The sequence below is a fragment of the Dipteris shenzhenensis genome, chromosome 24 (assembly GCF_047967505.1).
Source record: "Dipteris shenzhenensis isolate YYH24624 ecotype China chromosome 24, Dip_SZ_1.0, whole genome shotgun sequence".
Taxonomy (NCBI): domain Eukaryota; kingdom Viridiplantae; phylum Streptophyta; class Polypodiopsida; order Gleicheniales; family Dipteridaceae; genus Dipteris; species Dipteris shenzhenensis.
This window is the reverse complement of record NC_141619.1, coordinates 20,161,320-20,175,064: the sequence shown is the minus strand read 5'-3', so window position 1 is coordinate 20,175,064 and position 13,745 is coordinate 20,161,320. Positions and strand designations below refer to the sequence as shown.

The following is a 13,745-nucleotide window of genomic DNA, read 5'->3' as shown; positions in this document are numbered from 1 at the left end:
TCATAAATGTCTTCCTGGAGAGGTAAAAAAAACAAAAACATGTGCTTGACAAGAATGTGCTTTCTTGTCAAGTCCAAATTTTGAAGTCAAAATATTCAATAGAAATTATGAAAGACAAAATATCCTAATGACCCATTCCATATTTTGCACATTCACTGATGCAACGAGGTGCATAGGGTGAAAATGGGCCCTTTAACCTCCCGTGCCCACATCCATTGTCAGATGGGGCTCAAACTTAGCAAGAGCATGAAAACCATAGGGTTTAGGACTTGTGAAAATTTTGAGCCCAACCAGACACATGGAAATGCAAATGGTAATGACCCATTCTATATTTTGCTCCTTCAATGATGCAATGAGGTGCATAAGGTGAAAATGGGTCCTCTGACCTCCTTGTGCCCACATCCGATGTTGGATGGGACTCAAACTTTGCAAGAGCACAAATACCATAGGGTTTAGGACCTATGAAAATTTTGAGCCCAATCGGGCACATGTACATGCAAATCCTAATGACCCATTCCATATTTTGCTCCTTCACTGATGCAACAAGGTGTATAGGGTGAAAATGGGCCCTCTGACCTCCCTATCCCCACATTCCACATTGGATGGGACTCAAACTTTGCAAGAGAATGGAAACCATAGGGTTGAGGACCTGTGAAAATTTTGAGGCCAATCAGGCACATGGACATGCAAAGCCTAAGGACCCATTCCATATTTTTCTCCTTCACTAATGTAACGAGGTGCATAGGGTGAAAATGGGCCCTCTGACCCCCCTGTACCCACATCTCGTGTTAGATGGGAATCAAAAATTGCAAGAGCATGGAAATCATAGGTTTTAGTACCTGTGCAAATTTTGAGCCCAATCGGACACATGGACATGCAAATCATAATGACCCATTCCATATTTTGCACCTTGACTAATGTAACGAGGTGCATAGGGTGAAAATGGGCCCTTTGACCTCCCCATGCCGACATCTAGTATCGGATGGGATTCAAATTTTGCAAAAAATTGAAACCATAGGGTCTAGGACCTGTGCAAATTTTGAGCCCAATCCGGCACATGGACATGCAAATCCTTTACACAATTTATTATTCCTTTATTCCACCGTACGTGTACAACAACCACTTAAATTACCAAAACACGATATGCCATTGGAACATAACTAATAATTAAAATTTTGTAGATGATAAAAACAAGGAATGGAATGAAGGAGGCAATGCGGATCATGAATAAAATAGAGTCAAATACAAGATGTGCATGACACTATATAAAACCAATGATGTTGTATACGGTGAAATGCATAAAAAAAGCCCATGCAAAATACAAAAAGGCCACTAGGTCCAATGCTGCAACTGCAAGCTCTTCCTCTATCAGGTTGATCTTCTCTTCCACTTCTGGTAGATCTGACTTTTTGTCTGTTTCTTCTTCCTCATTGCTATCCTTTGGGTCCTCAACTGATCCATCACCATAGTGTACATACATGGCAAATGCAAGTGCCTCTTCAAGTATCCTGAAATTGCCCTTGTGTACAGTGCATATTTCCTTATGCATCTGATACCTCATCCTATCGTTTGTAGCAATGTCTTTGACATGTACAAAAGTCTTGCTGTTGATAACTTTTGATCCTTCAACTATAAGCTTGTGGAAGGATTCATAATCTCTCCAAGAAAATCCTTGTGCTGTGTCAGAAGAGACTACAAATCCAGCTCCTTAATGAAGATATCATGGTATTTGTGATAGTACAATTGGAATTCTGACTTTTGCAGGAATTCAAAGAGCTGCAGTTGGGGTGACTTCTTTTCCTCCTTCTCCTTTCCCTTACCAACTGATTGTCCACCTTTGTCTGAACCCTTGTCATCGGGCTTTCTTCTCTTCACTGCATCATACAAAATCAAAAAATGACTCTTGCACATATACCTAAAAAGAAACAGAAGCAGTCATATAGAAATTCTTACCAGAAGATTTCTCCTCCTTTACAGCATTAGCTGAGAGGTCAATGGTCTTCTTGACAGGTCTTGGTGCATCACCTAGATGGTTAGCTCCTCCTCTTTGAAAGTTTGCATAAAAATGCAATATGTCTGTCTTTATAATTAAATAGACTAAAATTGTGTTTTCTAGCAAAAAGTCCTATTGATGCAAAAACATCATGTCCAAATAAAATTCAGGTGAATCTGCAAGATAGTTGTCTTGATCATTCAAAAGATGAAGCAGATGACTACTAGCTCTTGCAGTTGAATTAGATAGATGAAGAAGACAATTGGAAAGGTAGATCAAGACTGTGGTGTATTTAAGTACCTGTATCCTTTCTCTCCATGGCTTTTGCACAAGTATATGTAGGTGGGGATGATGATGGGAAAAAAGCAAGGTCTAAAGTATTGTCTAGATGAAGATGAGGAAGAAGATGAAGATTCAAAATTGTTGAATGGATGGAGAAAAGTGAAGATAAGAGGAGATGGCACATATATCTATTCAAGTCATACTTGTCAGCCACACATGCCAAAACTGGCCTTCAAGGTACTATATTTAGAGTATCTAGTAATTGTATGCACCTATTTTTAGACCAAGCTACCAGACTTAATCATTCCCGTTGTCATCTCCATCTCTAGTTTCATCTTCCTCCCTATAGGCTTGTGATAGACAACCTCAATAGCTCTATTACCCTGACCCGGTACAGCTCCAGGTCCTTCCCCCAAACCCACTACAGCTCTATCTCAACCCATCAAGCTGACACCCATGAAACTGTTATCCACACTGACCCACTATAGCTCAAGATACATCAAGTTGACAACCATCAAGCTGGCACCCATCAAGCTCTTCTCAAGCTGATACATACTAATAAGTTTAGTACCTTTTGCTAGAAAAGGCGATATTCATGTTTCTTTAGGAAAACTACTCCAAATCGCATTTTTTATCTAATTCTTACACACCTAGCATATTTTGCTAATAAATGCGATATAGTGTGTTTTAATGAAAAATAGCCTCAAATGGCGTTTTCTAGCAAAAAAAGCTATTCTCTATGTGCTGTGTCAATGGCACCTAAGAAAAGGTGAGGTCTACACAACCACAGATTAAAAAAACACTACTACCCACAAATATAGCAAATTCCTAAGTGGTATATATGAGTACCTGGATTTGTTCTGTCCATGGCTAGTGTGGCTCTTGCATAGGTGTAGTAAGGGGGGGGTTGGGGGGATGATGGGAGTAAGGGGGGGAGGGGGGGTGTTGAAGGGATGATGGGAGTAAAGGGGGGGGGGGATGATGGCAGTGATGCAAGGTAAGGATTTGGCGTAGGGATGGAGGAGAGTGTAGATCAAAACTGCTAGAGGGATGGAGAAAAGTGTAGATAAGGGAAAAGGGCACAATTTTCAATGCATGACACATCTGTCTTGTCAGCCACATGTGGAAAACGATCTTCTAGGTACTTGTGCATTTATTTCCCCATGATTGCTTGCACACATTTTGAGACAAAATCGCCTCTAAGTAGAGTTACCCTTCATTTCATCCCTATCTCTAGTTTCAGTTGCCTCCAACCTCACTAACTCACCACCTCTAGCTCCCAACCTCACCACCTCCAGCTCCAACCTCACTACCTCACCACCTCCATCATAGAGTCCCAGTGCAGCTCCAACTCCAACCTCACCAGCTCCACCACCACCCACTGCAGCTCCACAACCACAACCACCCCAGCTCCCATCTCACACCTCTCCACCACAGCTCTAGCTCTACACACAAGCCCAGGTAAGCACATCTCATTTGTAATCTAGGGTTTAGGAGGATGGTGGAGTACAACTGATTGATTAGATTGGTCTTAAGCAAAATTTGCTAAAAAACGTGATTTAAGCTCTTTCTTTATTTTTCTCTTCCATATCACGTTTTCTAGCAAAATATCCTTTCTCTTGATGCAAAAACATCATCTCCAGACAAGTTCAAGTAAATGCCTAATTGATGCTGATGCAGGAGATAGATCACGACTGTGGCTTTTGCACAAGTATAGGTAGGTGGGGCTAATCATGGGAGAAAACACATGCCAAAACTAGTCATCAAGGTACTATATTTAGAGTATCTAGTGATTGCGTGAACCTATTTTTGGAGGAGGCTTTTTAGAGTATCATTCATTTTGTCCTCCCTATATGCTTGTGCACTTCTAGCACGCTTTGCTAATAAACACGATATAGGGTGTTTTTATGGAAAAGAGCCTCAAATCGCATTTTCTAGAAAACAATGTTATCCTATATGGACCAAGTACTTGCACCTAAGAAAAGATGAGGTCTACACAATTGGGCGCACTTGGTTGGTTCCAAAGACTCGAGAGGAGTGCGAGAAGACTTGCGTGCTATGAATAGGATGTCTCATTTGTGGATTTGAGTGCATGCTTTGGGAAAAGTTATCCTCTTGAAAGCAACATGGATCCTCTCTATGAGAGAGGAGGCAACGGTCAAGGCAGACATTGCCTCTTTTCAAACACCCACAGGGTACATGCATTGCTTGAAAGGAGCATTTTCAAAGGACAATAAGCTTAGTGGGCTCAAGTCCCATGATTGGCACAAGGTCTTACAGGTATTCTTAGATGTAGAATTAGTGTACCGATAATCGTGATGCATTAGCGTAATTATGATTATGTTATATTGTTGACATGACTTCTTTGTTGCTTTGATAGTTCATCCTCCCAATTACAATAAAAGGGTACTTACAAGAAGATGTTAGAAATGATATATTCAAGATCAGTGGTATTGTGAGATATGCTTACTATCAAATCGCATTGATTGCATTTTTTTCAATTTAAGCTGATTAATCTGTAGATTGATTATGAATATATCTTACATGGGCATGTGAAATAGGTGGATATCTCAAAAAGAGATTAATTCCATATCGAGCATCTAGAAGGCTAGGGTGGAATCAATCGAAACCATATGCTTGCTTGAGAAGCACTTTCCCTCGAGCATTATGACAACTCAAGTGCACTTGCTTGTGCACATAGTTGATGATGTGGCCATTGGGTACCGTTCATAGATGGTGGATGTTTTTTCTCGAGCGGTTTATGAAAACTTTGAAGGGATTTGTAAGATAAAGAGCAAGACCAGAAGCAAGCATGACAGAGGGATGGCTTGTGCAAGAGTCATTAGTATATATCACAGAGTTTCTTGCATCCATGGATCCCAATATGCCGCAAGCTTGGCATAACAAGGATGATGATCGCATCGTTGGTGAGGTTTCCCAAGGAAAAGGGATTGAAAGAAAGATGAGCAAAGAGCAAATGGAGAAATTCAATAAGTTTTGTATCCTCAATAGCAAGGAGATGCAGAAGTGGATTGAGAGATATGAAGCGGCCAAAGCAAAAAGAATAAATGCAAGGATGAGATTCAGAGTAATGTACAGGCGATTGAAACCATATCCACGGGATGTGGCTCTTCTCCCCACTTACATGTCACTTGATCGGCTATAATTGGCTCTACGTAAAGCCGAATGCAATGGAGAGACAATAAACGAGTGTGAGCGAGAGTTATTATCTGGATGTATGATGCATGTAAGTTTCTTACCTCTTGACATTATTAAGTAATTATTTGTGGCAATATACGCTATAAAATAGATGCATCTTCATTGTTTTAATGATGTGCTTTTACAGTACAAAAAGTACAATGCATTATGGTCATATGGATGACATTTTTGCATGGAACACATTGATTCAAAGAGACTCACATATGATTGTGGAGTCATGGCTAACCTCACACAAGATAGCCAAGCAAGTGGTTCGGATACCAATCTTCTCTCCTCACAGTTGGATTATTGTGGAACCATACGCAAAATCTATAAAGTTGATTTCAAACAATTTAATATTTTCATTCTTGATTGAAAATGGTTTAGAACTATTTACAACGGTCCCCATGCGACAATGAGAAAAGACAGTAGCGGTTTGTTTGCCATAGACTCCACCAAACTTTGGACCGATGAAAGTGATACTTTTGTTCTTCCTGAGCACTGTGAGCAAGTGCATACTAATGATTTAATTAATCGAAGCTTTCATTTTTAAATATCCATTGATACACGTATTTAAGCATAATTTCATATATATAATTGATGGCATTTGGCACCCATCTTCAATATAGGTGGTTTTTCATCCGGATCGTTCTAATAAAAGATGGTGGTACGTGATCCAGGTTGCATCACAAAGTAAGCAAATTTCTGAAGATAGAGATGTGGATATGGAGATGTGGGATCCAATTGATCCAGATGAATCTAAAGATGAAGATCACAATATGAGCCAAGAGGAAGATGCACATAATGACATCATACGAGAGAAAGATGGAGATCACGATATTGAGGAAGAAGACGACGATCAAAAATATTTAACATTTTATTGAAGAAGATGATAAAGTACTCTTAGGTGAACGTACGATGCTAGAGTATGATGATGATATAGGAGATCAAGTCGGTATAGAGTTAGAGATAGACTTGTTTGCCATGTTAGACTTGATGAAACTGTTGATCTAAATGCTCTTCATTGATTTTTTTCATCTCAAACTTGGAATAACGATATAGAGATGACTTGCAGGGTGAGCAGATATCGGTAAAGGTCTTGAGACACTTTCCCATCATTGCAAGAATACAACACATGTTCTGATGCAAATCCATAGCGGAGTTGATGACATGGCATGCATCTCATCGGTCCACTGATGACACATTGAGGATTCCCGCAGATTGTGCAGCTTGGAAGCACATAGAGAATCAGTGGCCGGACTTTACAAGGGAGCCACACAACTTACATCTTAGGCTCGCCACGGACGGCAAGAATCCTTTCGGATTATGCTCAACATCTTGATCGACATGGCCCATAGTCGTGGTGAATTACAATATCCCACCATGGCTAACAATAAAAAAGGGACACCTCATGCTTGCACTACTTGTGCCAGGGAAGTACAAGGCAAAAAATATGGACATGTACATGGCACCTTTGATAGAGGAGTTACATATATTATGGAGAGGAGTGTGGGTCTTTGATATTTCTAGAGCTCCTAGACATACCAATGATATTTTGGTCATGGGTATCTTGATGTGGACCATGCATGACCACCCAGGATATGGAGAGTGCATAGGTACACAGTTGTGTCTCTACAAGTATAATATAGGATTATGCTTTTATGACTCTCTTTTGCATGCATGTCTTATACTAACACATTCATGCACACATGTAGGACTTGTTACAAGTGGTTACCATGCTTGTCCTGTTTGTGGACTAGGTTTGAAATCTCTTGAACGATACTCCAAACATATGAGAAAAAATGTTTATGAAGGTCATGCTCGATACCTTCCGCTGGACCATCTCACACGTGGAGGTCAGCTTGATCCACCACCATCATATTTGAAGGCAAGTGATTGGATTCAAGCTTGGAGGGCAAATGGAGAGGAACATCCTCCTGGTATGAAGAGGCTATCGATCTTTCACGAGCTTCCTTATTGGGGTCAGTTACAAATCAATCATCTCTTGGATCCCATGCATATCTTGAAGAATGTGGGGACTACTATTTGGGCACACTTGGTTGGTTCCAAAGACTCGAGAGGAGTGCAAGAAGACTTGCGTGCTATGAATAGGATGTCTCGTTTGTGGCCCCAAGTGCATGCTTCGGGAAAAGTTGTCCTCTCGAAAGCAATGTGGATCCTCTCTATGAGGGAGGAGACAGTGGTCAAGGTGGACATTGCCTCTTTTCAAACACTGACAGGGTACATGCATTGCTTGAAAGGAGCATTTTCAAAGGATAATAACCTTAGTGGGCTCAAGTCCCATGATGGGCACAAGGTCTTACAGGTATTCTAAGCTGTAGAATTAGTGTATCGATAATCGTGATGCATTAGCATAATTATGATTATGTTATATTATTGACATGAATTCTTTGTTGCTTTGATAGTTCATCCTCCCAATTACAATAAAAGGGTGCTTAGAGGAAGATGTTAGAAATGCTATATTCAAGATCAGTGGTATTGTGAGGTATGCTTACTATCAGATTGCATTGATTGCATTTTTTTCAATTTAAGCTGAATAATTTGTAGACTGATTACGAAAATATCTTACATGGGCATGTGAAATAGGTGGATATCTCAAAAAGAGATCTCCATATCGAGCATCCAGAAGGCTAGGGTGGAATCCCCATTGAAGCCGTATGCTTGCCCCAGAAGCACTTTCCCTCGAGCATTATGACAACTCAAGTCCACTTGCTTGTGCACATAGTTGATGAGGTGGCTATTGCAGGTACCATTCATAGTCGATGGATGTTTTTTCTTGAGCGGTTTATGAAAACTTTGAAGGGATTTGTAAGACAAAGAGCAAGACCAGAAGCAAGCACGGTAGAGGGATGGCTTGTGCAAGAGTCATTAGTATATATCACGGAGTTTCTTGCATCCATGGATCCCGATATGCCGCAAGCTTGGCATAACAAGAATCATGATCGCATCATTGGCAAGGTTCCCCAAGGAAAAGGGATTGAAAGAAAGATGAGCGAAGACCAAATGGAGAAATTCAATAAGTTTTGTATCCTCAATAGCCTTGAGATGTAGAAGTGGATTGAGAGATATGAAGTGGCCAAAGTAGAAAGAATAAATGCAAGGATGAGATTCAGAGTAATGTACAGGTGATCGCAACCATATCCATGGGATCTAGCTCTTCTCCCCACTCACATGTCACTTGATTGGCTATAACTGGCTCTACGTAAAGCCGAACGCAATGGAGAGACAATAAACGAGCATGAACGAGAGTTATCACCTGGATGTATGATGCATGTAAGTTTCTTACCTCTTGACATAATTAAGTAATTATTTGTGGCAATATATGCTATAAAATAGATGCATCTTCATTGTTTTAATGATGCTCTTTTACAGTACAAAAATTACAGTGCATTATGGTCATATGGATGACATTTTCACATGGAACACATCGATTCAAAGAGAGTCATGTATGATTGTGGAGTCATGGCTAACTTCACACAAGATAGCCGCGCAAGTGCTTCGGATACCAATCTTCTCTCCTCATACTTGGATTATTGTGGAACCATACGTGAAATCTATGAAGTTGATTTCAGACGATTTAGTATTTTCATTCTTGATGTAAAATTGTTTAGAACTATTAACAAGGGTCCCCATGCGACAGTGAGAAAAGATAGTAGTGGTTTCTTTGCAATAGACTCCACCAAACATTGGACTGATGAAAGTGATGCTTTTGTTCTTCCTGATCACTGTGAGCAGGTGCATACTAATGATTTAATTAATCGAAGATTTCATTTTTAAAGATCCATTGATACATGTGTTAAAGAATGTAAGATCGCGCTAAACCTAGTGCAACTAGATAAACATAAGAACTACGGAGGCTCAAAGCACACTAAATAAGACATGAGAGGGAGATTGCAAATCTATATCTCTTACAATTTTTGTGTTCTCAACTATACATGATAGGCTTCTTATATAGACTGAGCCTTTAGAATAGTCAAACCATGTGGGATCCTCTCATCCACATCTCTCCTTGTGGATATCCTCAATCCACATGTCCACATCATGTAGTCCACATCCTAGGGTGGCTACTTTAATTTTTTCTTCCTATACCATACCTTAGCCCTTTAATCTATGTGCTCATGGCACCATATCTCTCAACACCTCCCCTTGGTGCCATGATCCTTTGACTACTGCAAGGTGGTCAGATGTGAGTTACATTCCATCACCTCCCCTTAGTGCATGCATTGCTACTTAAGGTGGTAAAGTGTGGCTTTTACATGTCAATACCTCCCCTGGGTGCTTTCATAGCTACTCTCAGGTGGTCAGGTTTGATTTACAAAACATAGGCAAGGTTGGCAAGGTTTTTGTTTCTCAATACATTCCATTGATGTCACCTTTTGGCTCATGGCTTGATGACGACTCGTTTGCTTCTTTGTTTGGTGTAGCTACCTGCATGATGCTTTGTTCTTCCATGTGCCTTGATGCTTTTTCTGTGGATGCCATGCTTTTTGCTATGGTCATCTCATACACTTGTGCTTGCGGCTTGCTGTGTACATTCATGCTTTGCTTTTCCATTTGTTACAAAGGTCTTACCAATTGATTTCTTTCAATATTGGCAGTGTCTAATTGCATATACAATGATTCTGACATGACAGACGGGTAGAGCTCAAAAAGACGATCACTTTTCCTTTTTGGAGCGTGTGCAAATTCTTCCTGGATTGCAAGTTATGGCTTGTTGAAGCTTTTGTGAAGAAGAGGGGGCCTTGATGATGTGGCTTGCCTATTCACATGCTGCTTGCACGACTGTGCTTGGCAGGGGCTATGTGCTTAGGTGGCACTACTGATTGTGCATGCTTATGTGGCAGTTAACCAATATTGAACTAAAACCTAACCCTGGTTCAGTGTGAGTTACTTGACCATTGAGCAAACCTAGGGTCAATGTGACTTCACCTTGGTAATTGGGATAAGGTGCCACGTGTCCACTTCTAGACCAACTATTTAACCACAATTCTACTTCGCTTAGCTCGAGTTGAATTTTAACTGCCACATGTCAATGAATGGGAACCGTATGAGAGAGTGGAGGATAAGGTCGTTTGCTGCTTAGTTGTGATGGAGCGGGCTTCTGGCAATGCAGGAGCTGTGTTTGCCTATGCATAACTCATTGTGAGGCGGCTGGAGACCGCTCACAGGTGCTGCTCACGGATGTTGCTCATAATCCAGCGTCGCCCTTGGAAGCATGGGCTTGGAGGGCGGTGGGATGGCCTTAGCTGCAAGGCTTGTAAAGCAGGAGGGTGGTCAAGCTATTGTAGACCCATTTGCGCACCCGGTGAGGCAGAGAACTGGCTGCACAGGCGCTGCAACTGTGTAAAGACCAAGAGGGGTTGGAGCCACCTTGAAAGCAACGAAGATAGAAGGCGTTGGTCGAGGAGGGAGGCTAGAGCTTTGGTGTGAACTCTTTTATCACAGCTAGCGCCTTTCGCATCACTATGGATTACTGCTTGGTCTGTGAAGCTGTGAGCCTTGCGTAGGCCCAAGAACTCCATCGTTGAGACTCATGCAAGATATTTCCAAACTTACAAATTTTGAGCAAAAAACGACCGATGCAGTTGAACAAAATCATCCCTGCTCTTCCCTCTCTATCTTCATCAGAAACTACAACTCAGAGAGTGCAATCTGAGCTCTCCGAAACTGCCTCTTTCAGACGCTCCCCTCTTGTGTTCGTTGATGTGGCCGCGTAGTATGTTGTAAGAGTTGTACCAGACGTTGCTTGATTTGTTTGAGTCCCGTTGTGCCGATTGGATTTCAAATAGCGTTGGTTTGGGTCATAGAGTTGTGGCACTATCGCTTATTGCAGAAGGTCTCGTAGGTCAACGACGATCATCCAATTGAAGAGTTGCATGTCGAGAGGCATTGGTTGTTGTGCTCGTTATTCCCTTGAAGCCTTTGTTTGTTGCTGCTACTGAGTAGAGGAGTTGTTGAGAAGTCGATTGGCACTGTTGAGTTCCTGGCTCTACCCGTCCATTGTTGGCTGACTTCGAAGCTGCTGTGGAGATCTGCATAGATGTAGAAGCTACGACTCATCGCCAAGAGCTGTTGCGGGTCTAACGTGAGTTTTGTGTTGCAGGTCGTAGGAGCTTGAAGGAGGCAGAATATGTTGTAGCCTAGAGTCCCTCTCTCTAAAATGAAGCATTGACTTGAACGAACAACTCAAAAATCTTTCTCTCTCTGCTTTACGAAGAAGAAACAAATCTCTCTTTCACACTCTCAAACTCTCTAAGAAGAAGAGTGGCCAAAAACGAAAATCTCTAATGAATGGAAATGCACGATAAAGATTTCTCTAGGACTCTCAATATAAGCTATTCTAGGATTAGCTAACTAGCTCTGATACCATGTTAAAGAATGTAAGATCGCGCTAAACCTAGTGCAACTAGATAAACATAAGAACTACGGAGGCTCAAAGCACACTAAATAAGACATGAGAGGGAGATTGCAAATCTATATCTCTTGCAATTTTTGTGTTCTCAACTATACATGATAGGCTTCTTATATAGACTAAGCCTTTAGAATAGTCAAACCATGTGGGATCCTCTCATCCACATCTCTCCTTGTGGATATCCTCAATCCACATCTCCACATCATGTAGTCCACATCCTAGGGTGGCTACTTTAATTCTTTCCTATACCATACCTTAGCCCTTTAATCTATGTGCTCATGGCACCATATCTCTCAACAACATGTACTTAAGCATAATTTCATATATATAATTGACAACATTTGGCACCCATCTTCAATATAGGTGGTTTTTCATCCGGATCATTCTGATCCAAGATGGTGGCATGTGATCCAAGTTGCACCATGAAGTAAGAAAATTTTTGAAGATAGAGATGTGGATATGGAGATGCCACTACCAATGCCAGATCCAATTGATCCCGATGAATCTATCGAAGAAGATGAAGATCACAATATGAGCCAAGAGGAAGATGCGCATAATGACATTGCATAGGAGGAAGATGGAGATCACGATATTGAGGAAGAGGACAACGATCATCAAGAATCACCACACTTTATTGAAGAACATGATCAAGTACTTTTAGGTGAATGTACGATGCTAGAGTATCAACTCGGTATAGAGTTAGAGATAGACTTGTTTGGCATGTTAGACTTGGCTCAAGATAAAAAGTTGATGTAAATGCTCTTCATTAATTTTTTTCATCTCAAACTTGGACATAGGCTCCGTGTGTAGTAGTGAATAATCATCCATGGCTCCATTGGATCCCTCAAAGCTAGCAATGACACTGCAATCTTGTGTGTTTCTCTCATCATCAATCCATTGTGTTCAAAAATTCTTGCCCTCCCACCATATAGCATTGAACATAGTACACTACACCAAGAAAAAATCAATTAAATAAGCAATCTAAATTGTTGAAATCTCCTAACTTATGCATAATATTCTATATACCGACCTTGCTCATGCATCCCCTAGCATACTCCCATTCTTCCATTGTGATATGCATCCCCTCGTCTCTCTCTACTCTCTCCATTTCATCAAGTAGCCAATCCACATGAATATCCTTTGGAAGTACTTGTAGATACTAAGGGTATGGCACACGAGATCTGTGGTGTGTACAAAAGAGGACCCTTTCTCCTTGTATTCTTGCCTTTGCATCCTCGTACACACAATAGAGGTCTCATCCTTAGGTCTTCATCATCTCTCCATAGTCGTGGGAGAGAGCTATCCACATCAACAAGAAACTCAGAAATATATACAAGTGACTCTTGTACCAACCAAACCCTCGGCCATACTACCTTCGGGCCTTGCATTTTGTCTCACGAAACCCTTCAAGGTCTTCATGAAGTGCTTGAGGAAGAACAACCATCGTGCATGTACAATACCGCATATAGCAATCTCATCCACCAAATGCACTATGAGATGTAGTTGGCTTATGAGAATAGAACATGGAAATGTCTCCTCCACTAAACAAGCCACCTCCACTGACATAACTCAAGCATTCTCAAGCGTGGTGGGATCTATTTACCTTGAGCTCACGTACCTAGAAAGGAAAAAGTATGCCATATTAGCAATATGAACACCTTGCATGGAGCATTGATACGCTTCACATTTTGTATCCAGTAAAGTACCTCACAAGCTTGCCCATCTTGTAAATACAATCCTTCATGTTCTTCGATGCACTACGAGAAATGCTAGTAGGTGGTATGAAATGCACACACGAGGAATGGTTGATTAGTTGCTTCTAATTCACTCACAAATTTG

General features: G+C 41.0%; 1 pseudogene; it reads left to right on the top strand.

Annotated features, from left to right (window-relative positions):
* Window positions 1-3,027: 3,027 nt before the first annotated feature.
* Window positions 3,028-10,841, top strand: LOC147886342 (uncharacterized; annotated as a pseudogene).
* Window positions 10,842-13,745: the final 2,904 nt, after the last annotated feature.